The sequence below is a fragment of the Ursus arctos genome, unplaced genomic scaffold (genome assembly GCF_023065955.2).
Source record: "Ursus arctos isolate Adak ecotype North America unplaced genomic scaffold, UrsArc2.0 scaffold_21, whole genome shotgun sequence".
Classification (NCBI taxonomy): Eukaryota; Metazoa; Chordata; class Mammalia; order Carnivora; family Ursidae; genus Ursus; species Ursus arctos.
This window is the reverse complement of record NW_026622886.1, coordinates 44,734,724-44,755,938: the sequence shown is the minus strand read 5'-3', so window position 1 is coordinate 44,755,938 and position 21,215 is coordinate 44,734,724. Positions and strand designations below refer to the sequence as shown.

Below are 21,215 nucleotides of genomic sequence, written 5' to 3'. Positions count from 1 at the left end.
ATTTTCTTATTAAGTAATTAATTAGCAGCTAAAATAGATTTCCCAAAAGAGAGAGCTCTCTTTAATTTGCCATTGGCTGTGTTTTCTTTTCAAAATTTTAACAGTGTCACAGTAGGTGATAGAACGAGTGTGGAGGGGTGGGGAACAGAACTCAGTGGCAAGGAAAGAAAAGATTTTTGTTGTTGTTGTTTCAAGGCACGATAGCTGGAAATCTGGAAATCCACTCTGTAAGCGTGATGTGTACACCACTCTGTCAAGCGGCTTGTACTCCCTCCTAAGTAGAAGATAATCCTTTTCAAATAATTTTTTTTTACTTTTGAATTCTGAGATAATAATAGACTCATTAAATTGCAAAAACAGTGCAGAGAGTTTCATGCACCCTTCCCCCAACTGTATTATTTGACATCCCCACAGTAAATATCACAACAAGCAACTGACACTGATGAAATATTGTTAATCAGACAGCAGACGTTATCCAAATTTAACCGTTTTTAATATCAAACAGCTCTCGGTATTGAAAACTGTGTAGATTTCCATGAGCCAATGCATACTCACCACAACCGAACAGAAAACAGAAAGCACATGGGGATCCAAGTGGCCCAAGATCTAAGGGAGGATGTTTCAAGCATTCTTCTGCCAAACCTTGGGAGTGTATGGGCATGTTTCAGATGTCTTGACATTTGCTTCATTTTTCTTAAGGATTTTATTTCCCAGAGCGAATGAGAGAGAGAAGAGGGGGCACACACGAGCCCGGGGGGAAGGGCAGAGGGATAAGGAGAAGCAGACTCCGGGCTAAGGAGGGAGCCCGATGATGCAGGGCTCCATCCCAGGACCCTGAGATTATGACCTGAGTCGAAAGGCAGACACTTAACCGACTGAGCCACCCAGATGCCCCTTAACATCTACTTTAAATTTATTTTTTTAAATGTACAGTATTTTGGGGGAAAAAAGCAATAATTCAGAGGTTCATTCCCATCTGTTACATGTGAACACAGAAATGTTCATGGTCTATATTTCAGGGAGCTTTGGCATAATATGCCTTCTATCTTTTCTCTTTAATTGACTGGTATCACTTGATTGGAAGGAGAAATTTTTTTAAAAAATATATCATTTGCAATTACTTATCTATATGTTATACGAAAAAGACCATACCTGTCATCTATTATTGCCCTTATTTGAAATTTTTTGGTTAATTAAAGCTGATGCATAATCCTTACTGGGTTTATTATAAATTTCAACTTAAGCATATATTTATACACAAAAGCCTACTTTTGCTTATTTTCCATATTACATTTCTGTGCAAGATTTTTAAAAAGTAGATTGCTGCGTACAGCGTTTGAAACTCATTGTCCTAGGGGCCTGTGCAGGGAGGTGGGGAGCCTTGTGACCTCCGTGAGGTCAAATCTGCCTCTTGTGTTAATGACACACTCTTGCTGATAGAGGGATGAGGTGGGGAGAGATCAAGGCCTAGTTTTCTTTTTTCTTTTAAAGATTTTATTTATGTATTTGACAGAGATAGAGACAGCCAGCGAGAGAGGGAACACAAGCAGGGGGAGTGGGAGAGGAAGAAGCAGGCTCCCAGCGGAGGAGCCTGATGTGGGGCTCGATCCCATAACGCCGGGATCACGCCCTGAGCCGAAGGCAGACGCTTAACCGCTGTGCCACCCAGGCGCCCCAAGGCCTAGTTTTCTGCCCCACCTTCACTCTCTCTCCTTCAAGGAGGCAATATTTTCACATGGTTTAAGTTAAAATGTAATGTCCTATGGTTTAAGTTACCGTGTGGCTACCTGCATGGAGACGGTTAACACTACCACACTTACCACCTAGGCTAAATCAATCACTCCAGGTTTCACAGCCAGGAAGTGGTGCAGCTAGGATGCGGAATGACCCCCTCACCCAACACAACCCAACCTCTTCCTATTACACTCGGGGACTTTGCACCGGCTGTGGTGGGCCAGGCTGAACAAGCAGAGTAGGGAGCTCAGTACCAGGCCTGACAGAAATGGGAACACGCTCCCTCTTCTGTAACTAGTGGAGCAAGAGCCCAGAGGGAGGATGAGGGATGGATGGTTCAGATCTGCCAGTCCTGACAGGCATCCACGTGTGGTCCCTCGGTCTGTGGCTGGCAGAAAACACGTGTTTGCTGGAGTCTCCCTCTTGCATCTACCCCTGGAGAACCAATCCAGGCCAGATGAAGGAGGTTTGAAACACCACATTGCCTCTTCTCAGTCCCCGGCAGTGACTTCCCAAGCAACATGTGAGGGGGGGCTGCCGGCTGGCTGGGGATGATACACTCCCCATGCGTCTCACATGCACGTCTTCCCTACGGAAAGCGGAAGTGGAGGTTTGGCTGGGAGAAGCAATTCGTGACAACCGTCCCCTCCCTACGCTGTACAACATCCTAGCTGCTATTTCCAGAACTTGGCATCACCCTGACCGCTGGCACCTAAACTTATGCTGTAGTCAAGTCTTTTTGTAACAAAAAAAGCATCACTGGTCTCCAATAGCTACATGCCAGGCTGACTCATCGGCCACCGCTGTTTTCCACCAGTCAACAAAGCTACTATAATTACATAAATCCTGAATTGCCGTCACCTGAAAGGGCTTTACCTCCTCTCTCTCTCAGTGGATATTAAACTCCAAAGTTGACCTAACTTCAGCAAGAAACCTTAGAAACTTTCTTTCATGCACGAGCAGCCTGGGGCCCTGGAGGACTCTGACATGCACAAGGTCACGCAGCTAAATACAGCAGGGCCGTGAACACACTTCTGAGTTCCCAGCAATTTCTGCTTTAGCTCTCAGTTGTTTTATTTTCCTATTGTGTATCTATTCTTATCGGCACTTGGTTCAGAGGGTTGTACTGCAATGACTCATCAAAGCCAGAGAACTGTGACAGAACAATCCCTGGTGGCCTTACTTTGCCATTTCACGTTGAATACTGCTTGTGAATGACACTAATGAAATATCAAAAAGTCAGAAATGTCGCCCTGGTGGGAAGACAGCAGCCCCAACCCGGAAAGCCTGTTTGGTCAGATATCTGATTATTGTTCAGATGTTGAAGTCACATTAATTTAAAGCCATTGCCTTTAAAAAACAACAACAACAACAGCAACACAATTCTTGTCCCATACTGTATATTATTTCAAATTCCTTATTCCAGCTTTAGTAGAAAGACCTGGTTTTTTTCTCAACTTACTTTGGCTTTAAAAAGCTCAGCCTCTATCAACTTAAATATTTTATTTTGTTCTTCAAAGGCAAATGATCTGTTTACAAAACGTAAATGAAACCTTTAATTCCTCTAAAAGTAAACTGAGAAACACTGTTTCCCCGAGCACAGAGGGATCACACTATTAATAGATTCAATCATTTTATTTAATCTAAGCAGCTGTATCAGTGGCTACACTCGCTTCTTATCTTCTGCTCCGGCATGAAGATGTGCATTCTTTATCTTAGCATTATTTTCCAACTGCCTACAAAGAGGGAAACTAACTCCCTTGGAATTGAACTGGAGGCAATAAAGCATAGCAATTAAGAACATGGGCTCTCTCCCCGGGACACGGCACACAGCAGGTGCTCAACAAATGTTTGCTGAATGAGTGAACGAAAACCAGAAATCAATTCTGCAACTTCCGAGACGTGGAGTAATAACAGTACCTTACATTTGTTGAGAATGAACTACGTGCCAGGACTGTCGTTAGCATTTTACATGCAGTAATTAACTCACTTAAGCCTCTTGTCAGCTCTGTGAGTTAGCCGCCACTGCTGTTCTTTTTAAAGGTTAAATCACAGCTAGTGGATAGCGAAGTGTTCAGCCAACCTACTTAACTTCTACAAACCTCAGTTCTTGAGCACTACTTCGTGGATTAAATTCTAGGAGTTGCTAAGTTATGTGTGTGTTGGGGAGGGGGGGGGACTTCTGGTCATCGATAAAGAATTGGAAAAATTTGAAGTTCTGATTAAAATTCAGGTGGGAGAATTGTTGGAGGATGAATGGGAAGAACAGCTACTGTCTCCTCCATATGAAGTCCGTTCTTTCATCTCCTAGACGACCATGGCACATTAGCCCCGGGAAAGAGACATGTGATGAAGTTAAATTCATTTTAGGACTTCGTCTACCTTCCATTGTACCAAAACACCTAGATTTCTCCCTCTTGTAAAAACAGGTACACACAGCATTTGAAGGACTTGGAAGTCAGGAATCCTATGCATGTATCAGACACAGCTTGAAGCTATGACCTGAGGACCAGGCATGAATGTGACCACGAGACCACAGCTACAGCAAAACCTATTTAAAAGGAGCAAACGATTCATTCTGTGCCCCTGTCATTATATATATGTATTTCAGCTTTAAAGTCCTGGTTTTAATTACAGCTGTCAAACTATCAAGTTATCTGCCTTACCATCTGCTCAAAATCTTGACTACAAGGACACTTATCTGATAATATGACACAGAGAACAGGTCCCTATTACTAAATTCAGACAAGTAAGTACTCTCAAGTATACTCCAGCACTGAGCCCTGTCACAAAGGACACAGGCCCAGAGAACAAGCAGTAGAACCATTCTCAAAAGGATTTACAAAGACAATCAACAGAGCAGAGTCCCAGCTGACATTTTCTTTGAAGGATTCCAGGCATCATTTTACGTGATGGCTGTCAACTTCTTCCTCACCAACCTCCTCCCCTACCATACGCTCCTGACACGTCACAACAGGGACAATGGTTAGACAGACCTAGTCCAAACCTGGTCGCTGCTAATTACTAGTCCTAGCTGTGTGTTCTTCGGCAAGTAACTTTCTCTCTTTAAAATGGGGATAATAGTCCTCTCTGATCAGAGCAGAGCATGAGAATTAAATGCCCCAGCATGGAAAGTATTTAACAGTGTCTGGTACTCCGTATATATTATTTATTAATATTAGATCCAATACAAAGTTAGCTCTTTCTTCTGTTGGGCCCGAGGGACTTTATGCAGTTGTGAAAGTCTGAGGAGACTCTTCCCCCTCCCTCCCCTTTAGTATTCCTCTGCCGGCCTCAAGGACACATGGCCACCTCCACACATCCAGAGCCTTCAAGTGGCATCGCATGACACTTCCCAGAACTGGGACCTTGAGCAAGGACATCTGCTCCTCTGAGCCCTCTTCTCAAAATTATTGCAACAATGAAGCCGCATGTGACAGTGCTCTGTACACAGGAAGGCGCTCACAGATTCAGGACTGTGCTGTTTCTAGATTCCCATCCAGACCTGCCCACAGATGCCATTTCTGGATCCCCAGGCTCCCAGATTGAAAAGCTCAGGTCTCAGATCCCACAGAAGAAGACCAAATACAGAATCTGGCTTGGTTGTTTTGGTTCTTATTATTATATTGCTTTGTTTTTAAAAGAAATAAAGGTCTGAACAGTTAAGGCTATGAAGTTTACACTAGTGTTACAACTGCTGAGCAGGCAGTGATTACACTGGCTAAGAAGGAAGTAGTTTATAAAGGCCATCAGGTGAAGTGAGCTATTGCTGATTCATATATAATTGAGAAGCAGGCAGCAAAAGGCTGTAGGGGGAGGGAATGGAAATGAATCATTTATGGAAGACCATACACATAAACTATCGATGATTAAAATTCTCTTTTCTAAGTAACCTCCTAGGCAATGTTTCGTGTGACTCTCTGAAGTGGTTACTGACCTCCCAAGTAAGCTGGAATAAAAGGACAACTTAATTCCTAGCTCCAAGGGAGTTAATAAACTCTCATTCTTGGTATACTAGAAAACCATGGCTCTGACCAGGAAGCTAAGCCTTTGATAACAGCCATCAGCAAAAACAGCAGGATGTCCATCAAGAATAATGGCTTCTCCCAGACAGTTTCAGCCACCTCTGGGTAGGAGGGAGAACAGGAGGTCATCCCAGCCCATTCAGTTAACAGTCGGTCCGGTGTTACAAGGGAGGACAAGGGATGTCAGGAAGTGGAATTTTCTGGGGTGTTAGGCTCTCCCCTTTTGGAAGGTGACTAAATACCAACACATGCAGGAGGCAGGTGGTTGAGAAGGAAGATAAACACAGGTGGGAAAAGAGCACATCCATGCACATCTTCTCCATCAGGCAACCTCACACCTCTGGTTCCCAGGTCCTGTCCGTCATGAAGGGATACGACCAATACAGGGATGCTATGGGATCTCAAGAGCCACATTCAGCCCCCAGAGAGGTTACCATTTTTAAATTTTTGCCCACAAAATATTTTTTTAAAAAGTGAACTAGTAGGCATGCCTGGGTGGCTCAGTCGGTTAAGCGTCTGCCTTTCACTCAGGTCATGATCATGATCCTGGAGTCCTGGGATTGAGCCCCAAGTCAGGCTCCCTGCTCAGAGGGGAGCCTGCTTCCCCTCCCCACCATGCACTCTCTCTCTTTTGCTATCTCTCTCTCTCAAATAAATAAAATCTTAAAAAAATAAAGCAAATTAGTTGCCAATATTGAAAAATTGCGATTTTACATTAAAATCTTCATTTTCCTATTTCTCTTGAAAAACAGTACGTCAGGTTATACACCTGTCACAGTCTCCTGCAACAACAGAGGTAGGACATATTTTCCCTAGCTCACCCCAGACCTCACTCTACTTGTGCCATTGAAGTAACCAGCCTGGACCCAAGGCATTTGATTCTGCAACCCTGTATACAGATCTCTGGGACATCATACGTAAACCAAGAAAATTATTAGATACGTAGTATACTGACTGAAACCATTACTTTAAAAATATTCACTGTGTAACCACATGGGGATGAACCAAGAAGACTAGGATGTGGTTTCCACTCACGGAGCCCGCAGTCATCTATAGTTGGGAGACCTCCTTACAAATCACTACAGTCTGCTCAGATTGATGCCATGCTCAAGGTGTGTGTCACAGGGATCTGAGCATTCAGAAAAGACAACTCTGCAACAAGAGTCAGGTAAAGTATCAGAGGACATGGCATCTGGGCTCAGCCTTACGGAATGAAGGAGAAAATCGACAATCAGAGAATAGACAAGGAAAGGCTCTCCAGTCAGAGGAACAGCCTGTGAAAGCAGAGAGTGATACAAACTTTATAAAGAGGGTTTGGGTGTGGCCTGAGTCTAGGTTTGGTGAGGGAGCTACGAGAGAACCAGACCATGAAATTCTATGGAACTTTATCCTACAGAGCTTTATGACCCATGGGGAGAATCTAAGATTGTTTAAACAAAGGAGTCATAGGATCTAAACTATTTAGGAAGATAACAGTAGTGGCTTAATGGAGGTTGGTCTATAGAGGATGACTGACGGAGGCGACGGGATCAGCCAGGGTCTCTTATAATAGTCCAGGTGACCAAGAGGTCAGGAATCAAGCACTGGCACTGGGGAGAAGTGAGGGTTTCAGAGGAGGTGAAAGAACCGAGAATTCCCAGGAAGACCTGTTGGACATGGGTCAGGGAGGAGAAAGCGCAAAGGGGAGCATTCTCAGGTTCCACCGGCAGAACGAGCACAGGAGGTGCAGCAGTTATGAACGGAGAGGAGAAGATGAAACACCGCGTGCGGCTGGGGAGTGCTGGGGGAGGAGATAACAAAATTGCTTTAAGGTCAGTGCACAGAAAATTCTTGGTACCAGAAATCAGAAAGGCGGTGGCAGCCCACACGGACCTAACCAGGGGTCAGCAAACTATGGTTCGTGGGCCAAACCTGGGCCACTGCTTGTTTTGTATGGCCCCCAAGAATGGTTTTTACATTTTTATGTATGTGAGGGGGAAAAAATTGAAAGAATATTTTGTGACCTGTGAAAATTATACGGAGTTCAAATCTCAGTGTCGATAGTTTTACTGTTTTACTGGAATACACCCATGTTCATTCATTTACGTATTGTTAATCGTGACTTCCCCGGTACAATGGCAGTTCATAGTTTCGACAGAGACTGCCTGCAAAGCCTATATATATTATTTACTATCTCTACTTTTACAGAAAATGTGTGCTGACTCCTGAACTTAATTAACTATTCGACTGAATGGTCTAAAATTGTTGTAGGTCAAAAACAGTCGAATACTGACAATTTTGCATTATTACATGTAATACAGAAGTGAAGCAGAGAAGAGAGCTATCGATTTGGACAGAACTTAATGTGCATCTTGGCGTTATTAATAACATTAGATTTGGATATACTTTGCAGCTAGCATTTGGGGGCCATCACTAGCTTCTCACCAATATAACGAAATAATTGAAGATTAAAGGACAAACACTCAAGCTCAAAAGCAGCTAGGGTGTTGTCACACAGATCTCCCCACATACTTATCAATGTTTTCCTCTTCCTATTGGCTATTTAGAAACGAACTTTCAACAGAGCCAAGATAAAAACCAGAAAGCTTCTGTTGGGCATTTCCCTTCAATTATTCGCCAGGTCTTTTTGGCAAAACCATTAATATCACCGAAGTCCAACTTCCGCATTTAAATAAGGAAGTCTGCACGTTGTCCGATGCTGGAGCAATTCGCACTCAAGGCCACAGTGACGCTCGGTTGGGGTCAAGTGAAAGGAAAATAAAACCTACCCAAACAGACATCAGGTTTGGAGATTTTGCATTAAATAAAGCCAGTTTAGAACAACATTACTTGCATAAGTTTTTGTTGGCAATTAAAGAAAAAAAAAAGCAATGTGCTTGGAGCTACTATTTCTAAAGATAAGGTTTCCTTTATTTATTTACCAGATATATCAGAACTAACAAAAATATCAGAGAAATGTATTTTTTTCAAAACAAAATGAAAGTTAATCTCAAATGTGTAACTTAAAAACGTGAATTTCAAAAAGGCTGAAATTGACAAAATGAAACCAAAAGATAAAAATACTCTAATCTCAACAGACATCAAATAAAATACATAACTTTTTAATCAGCCGTTTCCTCAAAAACTTGATACAATCTTGGCTTTTCCCTTGCTCAGGGATAAACAAAGTTCTGGACAATCCAGAGCTCCCCTATGATCCTTTTTAACCTTAAGGCAACACAAGAACAATAATTTTATACAGAAGAGGGTTGTCTGGTGGTAAGAAGGATGAAACTCTAACTTGAGAGTTCTGAGTCCTGGTTTTAGAAATGATCTTTTAAAAATGTGCTCTTACAAGAGAGGGGAAGCCCACTCGTCCACCTATCCTCAAATGCATGGGCTGAGCTGCCTGGACACATAACAGAGCAGGTAATGCCAAGAGGGGCAGGCAAACAGGTTTCCATCTGCTAGAAATTTGGGTGGCAGTTAAGAGCAGAGAGACTCTGGAACCAGATACCCCAGGTCTGAATGCTAGATCAGCCAGTAAGTACCTGTGTGACTTACACTTTATCTCTCTATGCCTCAGCTTCTCATCAGTAAGATGGGGACAGTGAGCAGTACTTTCCTCTCAGGATGGTTGTCTGATTGTCAAACAACAGTCGTTCAAGAGCTTTAGATCTAACAACTTAGTGAAGAATATTTGTAACCCTACACACGAGAGGTGATGTCATTACCCTCATTTTATTGACTCCATCAATAATATCCTATGCAAAACAATTCAGTTAAACATCCTAGACAAGCTGTTCTGGCATTTTCTCCTAGCAACTGAGTTTTTAAATGATGTTTTATGTTCACACAAACGAAGCTCTTGTAATTAGTTGTACAACAGCCTATAAATAGAACACAGGTATTGCAAGAAGGAACTGTGACATGTCACAGGGTTTCAGCACGCCAATCTACCTTTTCCGAGGCAAGCACAGAATTACTGCAAATGTACATTAACAGCAATAATTAATTTCCCACTCATTACTGAAGTCACTAATAAAAAAAAAAAAACCACCACAAAACACTTTATTTTAATTGAAAATAATCTGCTTTGGACAATCTTCATCCCTATGTTAACCAATTTGTAGAAAAAGTCTGTTTCGTTTTCAAACTAAAGCCTGAATACAAAAAGTAGCCCTTCGAAAGCTGGTTGTTGTGTGGTCAAACATTTTTACCTTTGTGCCTAGACGCAGGGCAAATCCACGAACACATTTCAATCCTCCCTAACTCACAAGGGAAAAACTTGAGGCCCCACAAGGGCCAAGAGCGGTTTCATTTTAGGCAAACCGATCTCTACACCCTCAAAAAGCTCTCTAGAAAGTACAACGAGACTTGCTATGGCCTTGGAGGGGACAAATGGCTGACAAGGATGTAAACTATTAAACTGGATGCCCAGTACCACCCTTAAATAAAAAGGACGAGGTGGGCTACCAATATATTTCAATTAGCCCCAGAGAGGCATGCTCCATAACGCCATATAGTGACTTTAGTTGTCTTCCCCCAACGCAGGTCACACAGCAGGGAGCAGGCACTCAACAAACATTAGTTGAACGAATGAACAAATGAACTTATTTTCTCCATAACATCCCTTGAGGGTCACTAGAATAACAAGTGAATTCTAAGACTGCCTGTTTGTTTCTTAAAGCTTAAAATATTTTTATTGGGGCTTCTCGTGCTCTGGCTTCAAGGAAAATAACTCTATGTTCCAAAGAAAAAAAATTTAATTATAAGTGCTAACGAACTCGGGAGCAGGGCATGTTAAGTGAGCCCCAAACATCTGCAACAAAGTGGCTGACAGAACAGAACCCCGTGCATCTCTAGGTGGTATCTTAACTCCACTGTGGGGCTCCGCCTTATAAGCAAGTACACGCTCAATAGTAGTGCTCTATGAACAGTAAGCCTGACCCAGGTGGCCTTGGCAGGCCAGGACGGTGCTCTCTCAACACGGAGACTGCTGTGCAGGAGGGAAACTCCAGAGGTCAAAGGGGGCCTTGGAAGTAGTACAACGACAATTCTGAAGTCATACGTGTGAAGCTGCCCAGCAACACGGTGAGTTATGGCAGAAAGCAGAAATTCCCTTCACTGGGAATGTCCAAAAGCTGGCTGATCACCGTCAGGGACACTCTGAGGATCTCTGCACGAAATGAGAAGGTTCTAAGGCTTCTTTTCCTTACAACTGTTGAGCCTCTATCTGTCCCCACCTCCAACTCCAGTTAATGTAAAATCTAACCTGCTTTCAGAGCTAAAATTAATTTATTTTGGAACATAGCTTTAGAGTGGTCCTTGTCTAAGACAATCCCGTGATACCTGGTAAACCATATTTGACATATGGCTAGTCTCTAGCCACTTGGCGAGCAGAAATTCAATTAACTCAAACTTCTTATCCCCAACTAGCCCTCTATGTCGGAGTGTGGAAATGAGCCTCAAATGTTGCTGTTCCCTGGGGCTTCCATTTGGCTTGCTTTTCTTCCTACCAAACGTTCCCTGGGAGATCTTCTCTATTCCCAAGGCTTCATTTAAGACCCAAACACTAAGCATGCTCGTATCTACAGCACAGATCTCTGGCGTGTCTGACCTGCGTTTCTGAACGCCTTCGGGATCTCTGCATTTGAATATTGCACCCATTCAAGCTGCCCAAACATGCACTCATTTTCTCTTTCCTTCTGCCGTCTACCACTGTTTCAAATGCGATCCTCCTTCTGTTGTTCCTGCCTTGGTGGACCAAGAATCCCAACGAACATCCCTGTCGTCCTAGCTTCTGAGTACACTCCCCCACATCTAGTCCCTCAGCCTGAATGTCACAACTAGTACCCAGTTTAGGTCAAGTTCCAACGCAAACCTCCTAACTGGTTGTCCCCTCTTCCCAATAAATCCTGCACAGCATGACCACACTGACCTTTCTCAGCCATGAATATGGCCATGTCTCTCCCATGTTCCAATTTCTTCAAAGGACTCTGAAAACTTCAGGGGAAAACACAAACTCCTTAGATTGCCATACAAGGGTCTTCATGATTTAGCCCTTATCCATATCCTCATCCTCCTCTCATCTGCTCTCCTCACACCACAAAAAACAGCCATTGGTTTACAGAAAGCAGTGCTGCTGCACACAATTCCCCGACACTTGCCTCTCCCTCCGCCTAGGATGGTCTTAACCTCCTCCTGTCTGACAAATGCCCCCGTGTCCTTCAACACTCATTTTAAGCACCACATCATCCTAAGGCTGCCTGACAAGCACTCTTGATTGTAGTTCTTAAACACCACAACGTAACCACTAAGTAGGGCACTTGTAACACTCATGGAAATTACCAGAAATCTGGACTGCTTTCCTAGCTCTGCCATTTACTAGCTGTGTGACTTGGGTAAGTTAATTGACCTTTCTAAAACTCAGTTTCTTTACATATAAAATTGGGCTACTGGGTGAACTAAGAATATGAATGAATGTAAAATGCTTTGAAAAGATCTGGCAGAGACAGACTCTCTTTTGGACATTCTCTTTCCCTCCTAACCTCCTCCCATCGACTCATACAGTTGTCCTTGCCCACAACTGATTGGTCCAGGGCTAGCCGCCTGACATTAGTTGAGCCAATAAGCAGTCTTCCTTGGAAAATGAAAGAGGAAAAGGAAGGGGAGAGAGAAAGAAGAGAGACAGAAGAGAAATGAAATCAATCATTTTTAAGAATACAGATTACAGGGTGCCTGGGTGGCTCAGTCAGTTAAGCATCCCTTGGTTTCTGCTCAGGACATGGTCCTGGGATTGAGGGTGGACCCCCCCACACACCCTCCCCACCCCCCCCCCCAGGCTGTGTGCTCAGCATAGAGTCTGCTTGAGATTCTCTCCCTCCTCCAGGCTCTCAAGTTCTCTCTCATTCTCTCTCTCTCTCTCTCTCTCAAATAAACAATCTAAGAATACAGATTATAAATAGAGAATCTAAGTAGAGTCTGAGTGCCTAGTTCCAGCTGTTCCTGAGACCCCAGTTACCCTTAGAATATCTGAGTAACCCCAATATCCTACAATAAATTCCCATGAGGTGGCTGTCAATTAAAAGTTAAGAAGTCTAACAAAACCCAAGTCGCATACAAACTCTTCGGTACTGTTACTGTAGTAATAAGTACCATGAAGGCAGAAGTAGAATCTTATTTGATTTCGTATTCTCAGAGACTGGCACAGTGTCTGGTATAAAGCAGGCAAATCTCTACTGAATGAAAGGCTGGTTGGCTTCAGGAGAGAAATAGTAACTTGAGATTAAAAGTCTTTATTACAGCTCAAGAATCTCTAGGTACCTGTCCTAAGTAGTAAAAGAGAAACTATAATTTTTAAGGTCACAAAATTTTGATAATTATGATCAAAAATAGGCACTGAGATACACTTCTGGTGTATGGCCACTGGTCATTCAGTACTTGAATATCCTAAACTTGTTATGAATTGAGCCAATCCAAGTTGTTGGGAAGATTTTTTTTTTAACTGTATACTATGAATAAATGCTAAACTAATGTAGAAAACTATTTCTGAAGCTTACCGTCAGGAGACAGTAGAATATTCCATTATTAGAAATTTAGCAACTGAGAGCTAATCACTACTCCCAACCATGAGCCTGAAATACAGAGGGACTTATTTAAGTCTCAAATTGTTGGAACTTCCACAGATTCAAAATGAGGTTAACGGATGACCTTCCCTACTGCATTTCAGTCTAGAGATTAAAATAGATCTCATTGTTCCAGAATCCTGGCTGTAGCAAGAAATAGGCTCTAAATGGCTAGAATGAATTTTAATAGCAGAACCAGGAGCTTGAGGAAGGAAATCAGGAGGAAGAATTTTTCTTCATAAAAAAGTCCATAAGGGTAATTTCCATTTCATTGTGTTTCTAAACTGCCCATGTTTGTAAGCTCGTTGCAACACACCCTTTCTGCATTGACATGAAGCATGAATTAATGAGAAATAATAGTAAAAAAAAAAAAATTCTTACACCCTACATTTTCAAAACACTAACTTACTAATGCATTCCTAAAGGGTTATAGTACAAAAGTTTGTGAATAAGAGGACTGATCAACTTAACCTACATTTAGACCAAAACATTCGATTCACTTACAGGCTCGAAATTTCACTAAACTATAACCTAATGAAGCACAATACCAACTGACTATAATGTGATTTATGACCCCTTTTCTATGGAAAAGTCCATTTAGAATTCCAACTTCTGATATTAATAATGGTTCTCATACTTTAGTGTGCATACGAGTCACCTGGAGAGCTTCTTATAACATGGATTTCTGAGTCCCACTCCCAGAGATTCTGACTTAGCAGATGGAAGGTAAAACCTGAGAAAAGTTCCCAAGTGGTAGTGACAGCTTTGGTTTACTGATGACACTAAGTAGCACTGGCCTAGATGAAACACGGTCCCTTTGATCTAGTCAGGGACTGGAATTCCCTTGGTTGAGGGAATGAGGCACCCTCATGCCAGTGAGCTGAAGAGAGTATGTGATACCCCTAGTTTACAAGCCACTGGTGCTGGCTAGTCCTGCTGGAGTCAGACGTTCAAGAGGCTTCTAGAAATGGAAAGGAGAATCCCAGTGAGGCATGAACACAGGAACATGAACTTGACGGGGGGGGGAGGGGGGTTGTCAGTCACTGTGAGTGGCAGGGGCTTGACTGGGGTGGGGGTGGTGGGAGGGGCTCCCCATGATGGAGTTGAGAATGAGGGTCCTGGCAGGGCTCTATGGGATCACCAGCTAAAGGGAAGGAAGTTTGACGAGTGGTGGTTATGTCTGCCACACCTGAAACTCATGTTAGGAAATGTTTGGCAATAAAAGAGAATCGGTTAAGAGGCAGTGGGGGTGGGAAAGGCAATCCACAGGAGGCACGTTCCCAGTGGTGGAAGTGGCTGCAATGCAAAGAGGAGAAGGGAATTTTGACTGTTTAACACATCGAAGGTAAATTATCATCTGGGGCAACTATTCTCATGTCAAAGGTAATTGTACATTATCTAAATTCCAAATTATTAACTACAAGATACTTTTTACTAAGAAAAAGACTAATGTAACACTAATTAGTACCTTATAATTTAATTGTACATTGTTTCATTTGAACTTCCCAATGATAAGGTAGATAGGAGAGGTAGCATTTGTCCCACTTGATAAAAATTGAATCCAGAAAGCTGACTAGCCCAGGTTCAAACAGTTCCCGAGTGGTAAAGCCAGACTCAGATCCCCACCAGATTCCAAGGTCTACCACCACCACACCCTACACAGTAGAGAAAGGCAGCTGAAAAGTTCACAGATTCCAAAGGAAAACGTGGGCTCTGCTAGTATCACCCAAGTCAAGGAGGTGAGGATTTAAGAAAGGAAAGTGACAGATGCCAGGAATAGCTCAAGTATCTGCTAGATCTGGCAATGAAGAGGTTACGAGTGGCCACTGGTACGGATCCAAAGTCCTAAAATACTCTTCCCTCCCCGAGAAACTTTTAAGATGATAAAATGCACTGTCTTGAGACTGAATGTACTAGTTTCCAGAGCAGTATTTCACTTGTCTTGCTTGTTTTTATGAATAAGTGAGGAAAAAACCTGGTAAGAGCATCCACTTCTCCATCAACAGACTTTCGCTCTAATCCAAAGGTGATACTGGTAAACAACTGCTCTGAAGACCCTCACAAATTCCTAAAAAATTATACAGCAATTTAGAGGGTCACTGAACAAGAACTGACACCTTCCTAATTAGCTCCAAACTCAAAAGCTGTAGAGACATGTAAAAATCTAATGTGCTTTTGTAGTCAATGATTAGCTAATAATTTATAGCTTTAAACTTTCATATAATTCTTTTAAAACTCAGAAAACTTCCGGTAAGCAGAGATTTTTATCAACATTACACAAACAGAAGTTTTTGCTCTTTAAAAAAAAAAGAAATCTATCTCATTACTGTGATCTCCAGGATATAATAAATGGAAGAAAGCAATATTACACCACCTTTTTTGTAAGACAAAACAAGAACACACACACAAATAGAAATGCTGAAAGAATAAACTAGCAACTAATAAAAACCGATACAGGGGTGAAGAAAGGAATGGAACTGAAACTTTTCTAAGTGTGTGTACCTTTAAAAAAAACACACCTACACACCTTTGACTTTTGAAAATTAAATCAAAAATGAAAAAATGCACACCCCATAGTTGAAAACAAACTCAAACAGTATATTAAATTGCTAATCTAATCATACAGGTTATTGCAAGTGACTTCTGAACAACCATGGGATATAATCTAAGGAGAAAAATATTGCAGAAAAATCTTAAAATTTGCTCAGAAATATTGTATTAAAATTTTGAAACTATGTTACATGTGCTAGTAGGATATAGGAAGCATCAACGTTATCAAGTCCTCAGATTTGTAATTTAAGGCAATAAATATAAGGAAAACCTTATAATATTAAATTGAAATTGGAAATATCAATAGGAACTCAATTGTTGAGACGCATATTTCGTAACTGTGCACTGAAAGGGCCCGGAAGCTGTGGCACCACAGGACTGAGTTTTCAGAGCACCGTTCCCCAGTGAGAGGTAACAGGCCTCCTTGGGAAAGTAGCTGGCTATCAGCAAGACACAATGAAAGCACTAGGTTGAATCAGAAAGCAAAGAAGCACTCGAAGATCACAGGCATTTCAGAAGGACACACGAGCACGTCTGAAGGGACATAACTGGCTAAATCTGAGAGAGTTTGAGCATCAAAAATAAACAGACTTTTACATAGAGGAAAGCAAATCCCTAAATCCATAGTGATAGTTAAAGGAATGAAAAAAACTAACTTGCTACCACTGGGAGTGACTGTCATGATAGCTACTTATTCTGAAAATTGATAATTAAAGGGGGTAAATTAAATGATGATCGTGTGTGTGTGTGTGTGTGTGTACACGCAAGAACAGCAGTTCATCTCCAGTTATTAAAGAAAAATCCTCTCAACAGAAAAAAGTTACACAGTACATAGAAGAAGTGATCATTAGAAAACAATCATTTGACAATCCTCAAAGAAATATTTGGTTTGGGCAAAGATCATAAACATAAGCTAAACCCTTAGGTGAAAGATAATTAGCAAAAGGATATTTACATGGTGCCGAAGTATCACTGCACATACATGATAATCTCCCATCACCCACAGGGGAAGGTTACTGGTACTGTAGGGAAACTACAGCTCATTCAGATGGAAATCTTTCTTTCCAGGGGTCTTCCTAGGGGGAAGACTCATTGGTAAAGGGAACATCTTTACCTTCTCTCCCACAATGAATACAGGGGAAAGAGAGGCTATTCCTTCTACTGTCTGTCTACCTAACCTAAGCGGGGGGGGGGGGGGGGGGGGGGCAAGGGGGGGTCCAAAATCAAGTGCACTGAGAACCCTAGTTGGGGACGTGGAAGGTAGGTAGGAAGAAAAAGAACAAAGTTCACAGAGTATTTACAGAAATGGACAGGCTGCATGTCATTCAAGTTAAGTTCGGTAATGGCCATTTGGTCTAAGAAGACTTTTAATAAGCTGAGCAGCAAACAAAAAAATGAATAAGCCAACAAAAAAATTTCATTTTGTTTGTTGCATAGAGGTGAAACTGATTTTTTTTTAGTTTGAGATAGAGTTTAGTGATTCGTCAGTTGCATATAATACCCAGGGCTCATTCCATCAAGTGCCCTCCTTAATGCCCATCACCCAGGTACCCCATCCCCCCACCCGCCTCCCCTCCAGCAACCCTGTTTGTTCCCTAGAGTTAATAGTCTCTTATGGTTTGTCTCCCTCTCTGATTTCATCTTATTTTATTTTTCCCTCTCTTCCCCTATGTTCATCAGCTTTGTTTCTTAAATTCCATAAACAAGTGAAATCATATAATTGTTTTTATCTGATTGACTTATTTTGCTTAGCATAATACCCTCTAGTTCCATCCACGTCATTGTAAATGGCAAGATTTTGTTTTTTTGATGGCCGAGAGTATTCCGTTGTATATATATACACCACATCTTCTTTATCCATTCATCAGTTGATGAACATCTGGGCTCTTTCTATAGTTTGGCTATTGTGGACATTGCTGCTATAAACATTGGGGCGCAGGTGTCCCTTCAGATCACTACGTTTCTATCTTTTGTGTAAATACCTAGTAGTGTAATTGCTGGGTCATAGGGTAGCTCCATTTTCAACTTTTTGTGGAACCTCCATACACTTTTCCAGAGTGGCTGCACCAGTTTGCATTCTCACCAGCAATGTAAGAGGGTTCCCCTTTCCCTGCAACCTCAGCTAAAAGTGATTCTTGTACATTGAAAACAACAACAACAACAACAACAACAGGTATACAGAGCTCAATTTGGGGGGGGAAAAAAGCTGAGCCACATAATATTTAGTGTTAGATTGTAGCAAGCACACATGGTACAGAAGAAGGAACAGACTTCTGGAAAAACTATAGATAGCTCAGGCAACTCTTATCCTACTGAATGGCCGTGCCACTTCCATAGGCCCAGAATAGTTCTTAAATAATTCTGGTATCCTGCAACCCAAGAATGATCTACATTCGAGAAGACCCTCAAGTTCAATGCCAAAAAGCAGAGTATCCCAAACTTTGATCACTCTCCACAAGCTTTACAATTTTTGCCACATCCAGATACCACTTTTACTACATAGAGCAGAAGTGGAGAGAGGAATGACCTTGGAAAAGTTGCATACAGTTTCTCCACCTAAAAAGGAGAATAATTTAGTACTTCACCTCAATGTCATGAAAATTAAACCAGTTCTGGGACGCCTGGATGGCACAGTTGGTTACGCGTCTGCCTTCGGCCCAGGTCATGATCCCAGGGTGCTGGGACTGAGTTCCGCATCCGGCTCCTTGCTCAGTGAGGAGCCTGCTTCTCCCTCTGCCTGCTGCTCCCCCTGCTTATGTGCGCTCTCTCTCTGACAAATAAATAAATAAATCTAAAAAAAAGAAAATTAAACAAGTTCTATAACCACCTGTGAAAGCCTGGCACACTGTAAGGGTTGCAGAAACATTAAGATCACCCACTTATTTTTCTTTTTAAAGATTTTATTTTTATTTTATTTTATTTTATTTATTTATTAGAGAGAGAGCGTGCATGCACCTGAGAGAGAGAGCGCGAGCGAGCAGGGGTCGGGAGCAGAGGAAGAGACAGAAGCAGAGTCTCCACTGAGCAGGGAGCCTGATGCGGGGCTCGATCCCAGGACCCTGAGCTGAAGGCAGATGCTTAACTGACTGAGCCACTCAGGTGCCCCAATGCTGACCCACTGATTTTTAAGGTAGACTCATTCTAAGTCAAAGGCACAAAATCACCAGTATCATGTGGAAACTTTTACCTAAGAGGCACTGAGTTAATAGACCTCCTAAATCCTTTTATATCCAACAGAAATAGGTAAATGTTGTTCTTTCTTTTGGAAGGCAGAATGAGGTAAGGGCAGTATCAAAAAATTAAAATTAAAACTTTAAAAGTATGCACAGTTTGAGGGGACAGATCAAAATCTTATAATAGTCAAGGGACAATTCCTAGGATCCTGACCCTCACACCACAGTGTAGTCTACGCATAAGCCTCAGAGATCAGACATCTGCGAACAAACATAGCTTCATCGAAACCAGTCACTGTCTGGAGTCCAAAGTAGAAGAAGGGTCAACAAAAGCTACCATGTTCAGATGCTCCTGAAAAATTTCCCCACAAGGTAAAGAATATACCAAGTCAGATCAAGAGTACAGTAAGTAGGCCTCGAGTTAGGGTGGCCAGCTGTCCTGTTTTTTTAGCACTCAAAATATTGCCTCCTCAATTCCTGTAAGCCAGGATAGGTGGTCATGGTCCCCAAAGTCCACTGCTCTTCATGTAAAATACTGACGCAATAACAGAGACTTGTGATTTTTTTAAGCTGGAAACTGGCAAAGATATCAGACAGAATGGCCAACAAACTACTGGACCTGAAATTGGGGAAGGCAAAAATTGCAAAAACTATACTTCAGAGACACTCAGTCAGGATCATCCCTAAGGTAATGAACAGAAATGGGTTGTCACGGCACAAAGTCTAAGAATCCGATCGGACTTTGAACACTGCGGTGGCAAAAGTGCTACAGTTTTAATTAGCAGTGAGAAAAGATGATGACTTATTAAGACCCAGCATTCAAAAGGACAGTTGTTTACATTTTGGCCAATCCTTGGATCTCTGGTATTTCAAAGCTGTAAGAATCCAACCTTCCAGATATCATTTGGAAGTTAAAGACCTTTCTTTCCATTGAAAGTACGTAAGTTATTCCAGCTCTCTGGGCCTTGGAAGGACCATCAAGGCAAAATTAATAACTGAGTTGTATCTTCTTGCTTCCTTGCAAGCCTGGTCATTTTTTTATTGGATTCTAGACACTGAATTTTACCTTGTTGAGTGCTGGATATTTTTCTGTACCTATGGATATTCTTGAGCCTTGTTCTGGGATACTATTACTTGTCAAAGTTCTGACCCTTTCAGGTTTTCATATTAAGATTTGTTAGGCTGGTCTAGACAGTGTTTAACCCTGGGCCAATTATTCCTCTATTTAAATCAAGACCTTTCTGAGCACTCTACCCAATGCCCCAGGAAGGATGAGGTTTTCCAGTCTGGCTGATGGGAACAGGCACTGTTCTTGGCTCTGAGTGAGCACTAGATGTTGTTCCTCTAACCCTTTCAGATGGCTTCTTCTCCAGACTCAGCTAGTCTCCTCACATGAAGAAGCTGATCAGAATTCTGTTGACTACTTGACAGGGACTCCCCATGGAATACCGAGACACTCCCTTTATGCAGCTATCTCCTCTTCAGTGTGCTCTTCTGTGAAATCAAGCCTCCTTGGTCTCCTCAGCTCCTCTTCAACTCAGGGAGTTTACTTGCTTCCACCAGGGTTTCCCCTCTCTCAAAGTTGGGACATCGTAGGGCTCACTTCATTTGCTTTCCATCTCTCAGATAATGGGAAACTTTTAAGGCCTGATGCCTAGTATTCCTAAAACCATCACTTCATGTCTTTTGTTGGTTTGCTTCAGGTAGTAGGGTAAACTCAATGCTTATTACCCCATCTTGGTTGGACACAGCAATGTCCCAGGATCAGTTTTCAAGAGGGAGGCTTTGTCAATTTTTAAATGAACTGATAACAAATAGGATCTGGCCTTGTATCTGACACTGCATCAAAAATTATACTTCAGAAAGTGTGCTAATACCTATATCAAGTAATGGCCTGGGAGATCCCAAGAGCTGAAGAGATCCTACAGCTTTACAGGTTACCGTACACATGGTTATTTCATCACAATAACCTATTTTGCCTCCGTAGCTAGGCTAAGGTACTAAATGACCTAAGAATTATGTTGTCTTTTCTTAAATCAGCTACACATCAATCTAATGTGTCTACGTGATCACTAGAGCAACTTTTGAATCAGCCTCAACGATGTAGAATGATCTTCTGGGATCAT

General features: G+C 42.1%; 1 protein-coding gene across 1 annotated transcript in view; it reads right to left on the bottom strand.

The window, feature by feature from the left end:
* Positions 1 to 21,215, bottom strand: part of PPM1H (protein phosphatase, Mg2+/Mn2+ dependent 1H) — a 240,073-nt gene that overhangs the window by 147,355 nt on the left and 71,503 nt on the right. The window lies entirely within an intron of this gene.